At 34.3% G+C, this 4707-nt stretch overlaps 1 protein-coding gene across 1 annotated transcript in view; it reads left to right on the top strand.

The window, feature by feature from the left end:
* Positions 1-4636: 4636 nt before the first annotated feature.
* Positions 4637-4707, top strand: part of si:ch211-165g14.1 (transcription factor 20) — a 10047-nt gene continuing 9976 nt past the window's right edge. The window contains exon 1 of the mRNA XM_038282538.1: positions 4637-4707. This exon is cut by the window's right edge and continues 303 nt beyond it. The gene's annotated coding sequence lies outside the window, so the exon portion shown is untranslated.

Genomic DNA, 4707 nt, shown 5'->3' with positions numbered 1-4707 from the left:
CGGCAACCCTGCAGCTACAGGATAAACATTCCTGCCTCCTTAAACAATTAAGAATAAGATTCTTCTTATTATTTATTTATTTATTGCAAGTAACTGTTTTTTTCTTTTGACATTTATCAATTTTGTTTGTTGTGAGCAAAAGATTAGTTTACATTCAGACTAAAACTGTAGAAACAGAATTTCTAGAAAACCAAAAATGTTTGAGGTTTTCTCACCTTTTTGAACAAATGTTAAAAAAAGAAGAGGTTTAAAATATTTCATTTGAAAGAGCAGAATTACGGAGCCCCTCTGATGACATGGTCAAAAAACTTCGTGGCCACAATTAAAAATTTTTTTGACCATGTCATCAGAGGGGCTCCGTACAGAATAGATCTGTTGACGATCATACAGAGATTTTATCATTTCTGCAACCAAAAGGTTTCTTCAGTCAGTTTCCTTTTTTCTTTGGTTTCATTGAATCGATTCACCTAGTTACCACAATACCTTAATCCACCCATCAGCCTGCCCACCCTTGCATTAATTCATCCATCCATTAATTCAACCCTTCATCTGCCCATCCCTGTTCACCTGTTGGCAGAAAATTACATTTAATGAACATTTGTTGCTTTCAAAGCCAGAATAAACTAGAAAAAAATCGTTTTAATATATTATTTTTAATGATGTTGATGTTTTTAAATAATTTTTACAAATGTAATGGTTAAAATATTTATTGTGGAATGAAACAGAGCTGTAGACTTTGATTGGACGACTTCAGACTCTATATTAGAACAGACTTTTGGCTCGACTTAAATGACTCGATACCCTCATTAAAGTCAAAAACTGTGTTAGGGAGCCTCAAGGCCAGCTCAAGTCATAGGCACACTAAGCAGCTGCTTATGCCCCTAGGGCAACTAGTGGCCCCCTAAAATCAAGTTAAAAGTCTGCATGTATGTTTTTTATGTGTTTAATGATTAATATGAGGTTATAGTAATGAAAACAAACTGTTTCATGTAAAACTGTATTTTTTTCCCCCGCAATAACATAAATTTGATCATTTATAAATCAATATTTATAGATGAAATAAAATAAAAAAATCAGTGGTCTTTGTAGGGTCCTTGTAATGCGCAAATGAGGAATAACCAGTTTTAAGTTCTCTGAGACAATCATACATTTGGAGAACAGACTTATGGCAGCGCACTTCTACCGATATCGAAAACCTTCTACACAGCAAAAACTAAAGAGTTAAAATTCCAGAGTAAAAGGTTTCAGAGTTGAATTTAACTCAGTAAATGTTATTTTAACACTTAGAGATTTAAATGGTGCTCAGTGTTCGAGTTATGTCCAGGAGTTGATTGGGTCAGTGTTGAATCTACTCTCCTGTGAGTAAGTCTAGCTAAAAATGTTGACATGCTTTATGTGTCAGAAACTGTAACACTAAAAATCACAGATTTTAAATTTTATAAGCCATTTGATAGTCAGAAATCCTATGGAGTTTCTGACGAGTGGGCTGCATTGCAGCAAGAAGGTCCTGGGTTCGATTCCCGGCCCGGGGTCTTTCTGCATGTTCTCCCTGAGCATGCGTGGGTTCTCTCAGGGTACTCCGGCTTCCTCCGATTGTCCAAAAAAACAAAAAAAACAAGACTGTTCTAAATTCTCCTCAGGTGTGAGTGTGTGTTTGTTTGGTTGTTTGCCATGTTTGTCTCTGTGTTGCCCTGCGATGGACTGGCTACCTGTCCAGGATGTACCCCGCCTATCGCCCTCAGACAGCTGGAGATAGGCACCAGCACCCCTCGCGACCCCACTTGGGATTAAGTGTGTTAGAAAAAAATGAAAACAACTGGAAAAATAAAGCATCTAAAATGGATTTGTTTTTAATTTTGTTTTATTATGATTTACCAGTCATATAGTGACTAATTTTTTTAGTAGATAACACTTGAATATGTTAAATCAACTCTAACAAAGGAGTTAATATTTGTCCTTGGATCAGTGTTAACTGTTATGTCCACACAGACTTAATTTTACTCTCCCTTGTGAGTTAAAAAAGGAACTCTGTTAGAGTGTTAAAAATTTAACTATTTCAATAGTTTCAATTTAACTCTTAAGAGTGTGAACATGTATTAACCCTGAAAAAGTGCTAAAATTAACTCTGTCACAGTTAAATCAACTCTTGACTTTTTGCTGTGTACAACTTCCCAAATCTTCTAAATGCTCTACTTTCCTTGTTTTCACTGCAGGTCTTAATTCTCAACTTCACATTTTTTAGGAATCAGATTTTTTGTTGTGTGGTTTTTCTGTTTACCTTTGAAAATATTGCCTGCATCTGACTTCATATTGAACCGTTTGCAGATCCAAACTGACCCGCGTGTTCATGTAAACAATATATTGTCACACACAGCACAAAAACAGGAGCCTGTTATTCTGTCAGCAGGTGCTGTGTGTGAAACGCATAAATAGAAGGAGAGTAAAGCCTCTGTATATCCTTACGGTTCCTAAAAGCCTTCCAGTTAGGTCTAAATTAAGTTTTAACCATTTATTAATGTGCTCTAAGGTCTTCTTTATCTCCGCTGTGCATCATTGCAAAAACTGAAATATGAGGGTTTTTTGTGAAACAATCCAACTTGATTTTACCAAGTAAGAAAGAATATTTCCAAATTGAATAAGATAATTTACACTTAAAATAAGACAAAAAACCCTCCATTACCTTATTTAAATTGTATTTTATCTAATGATCTTATCAGCTGCTTAAATTAAGGGAATTACACATTTTTCAGGAAAATTGTTCCTAATTGTTAAATAAGTGTTTGCAGTTTTACTCTCCCAACTTCTCTCTGTGTCGAAAACTGCTGGGTGAAGCACATTTGTCACAAACATGTTTGAAAGTGGTTTTGAAGTCACATCTAATCCGCATCAGTCAATCTCACTGTAGTCATGATCCAAAAGATCAGATGCGAGTCGGATTCAGGGCCACATATCGATGAAAAATGAATGAAAAAAAAAAAAAGAAAAGGCTGTGATTTGGGGCACATTTGCCTTCAGTGTAAACAGGGTCTAAGATCTAAGAGTTGTACAGAAATCTTTGGATAGTTCTACAGATGGCCGACACTTGCCTTTTCACTGGAGCTTTCCACGTACTATTTGAGATCTTCAGTGGATCTTCAGAAAAAACTGAACTGACAGTGATTAGTGTGAAATCAGATTTTTATAGAGATGCAATTAATAACTTTGCAGCCACAAAGGCATGACAGCGCAGTTTTTAAAGAGAGGGTGAAATATTGAGGAGGAACAAAGTACTATAACATATTATATTTCTTTATATAGAAATTTTGCATTAAGTTACTTTAGCAAAGTTTTAAAACCTAATTATTCAAAATAAAATTTGATATTTTTTAACTAGTTTCAGGTAACTATTCATTGAAATAAAAAAATAATGTTCTTGCTATTTTGCTATCCCTTTTTTTAATTACTCTATGTCTGTTTTTATACGATTGACTACTGAAGAGGATTGGGGCCACTAAAAAAAATGTAAAAAAGTTAACCCATTTTAAATATTTCAGTTTAATATGGGAAGAGTCAGAATTCTAAATTTAATCTCAGAATTCTGACTTTTTTCTCAGAATTCTGACATTTAACAAGCATGTTAGCATCAAGCCGTAGCCATGTCTGTTTTAGAGACTAGCTCTCTTGTTTTAATTACCTTCTGCTGTTCCATTAATAAAATAGCATCACCGGGGACCCCTCTGGCATGTACAAAATTGCCTGATTCCATAATTTTCCACCAATGTGTTACTGGCCCTCCCAAACAACTCACATCTTTGTCAGTGAAGCTGACAAAGATGGGCACTATGAGTCTCTTCCTTCATGGGGAACCATCCACATTAAAATCCAAGATTCTGAGATTATATTCAACATTCTGAGATTAAAGTCAAAATTCAGAGAAAAAAAATCTGAATTCTGAGATTAAAGTCAGAATTCCGTGAAAAAAAATAATCTAAATTCTGCTAAAACAAAACAAAACAGAGTTCTGAGATTAAAGTTAGATTTCTGAGAAAAAAAGTCAGAATTCTGAGATTAAAGTCAAGAATTCTAAGAAAAAAGTCAGAATTCTGAGATTAAAGTCAAAAGTCTGAGGGGGAAAAAAAATCTGAATTCTGATAAAAAACAAACAAACAGAATTCTGAGATTAAAGTTAGAATTCTGATAAAAAGGCAGGATTCTGAGATTAAAGTCAGAATTCCGAGAAAAAAAATCAGAATTCTGATAAAAAAAAACTGAATTCTGAGATTAAAGTTAGATTTCAGAGAAAAAAATCTCAGAATTCTAAGATTAAAGTCAGTATTCTGACTTTTTTTTCCAATATTAAACTGAAATGAAATTAAAAAATCAGTTCACTTTTTAATTTTTTCAGTTGCCCTAATCCTCTTCCGTAATTAAATTTAGAATGTATATTTTTTTGCCAGCACTGTGATGAGTGAGTGACGGATCTGTCCATCTATCTTTTGATGCTGCAATCTATATTATGGGCATAAATGAAACCTTTTTGTTGTTTCTGTGTCATTCTTCTCAGTATGATTTGTTAATGAATTGATCAAACTTATTGACCTGATGATCCCATCTTTGCAACAGATGGAATATTAAAGCTTTTACTTTGAAGGTACCCGCTTCTTTTCCGGTGTGTCGGGTGTAACGGCTAGCTTGACTCCGTTGGAATATGGTGTCCATGATGACAAC

Source organism: Cyprinodon tularosa, unplaced genomic scaffold (genome assembly GCF_016077235.1).
Source record: "Cyprinodon tularosa strain WSP-4 unplaced genomic scaffold, ASM1607723v1 ctg104, whole genome shotgun sequence".
Taxonomy (NCBI): Eukaryota; Metazoa; Chordata; class Actinopteri; order Cyprinodontiformes; family Cyprinodontidae; genus Cyprinodon; species Cyprinodon tularosa.
The sequence above is the reverse complement of the archived record's forward strand: the minus strand, read 5'-3'. Positions and strand labels throughout refer to the sequence as shown.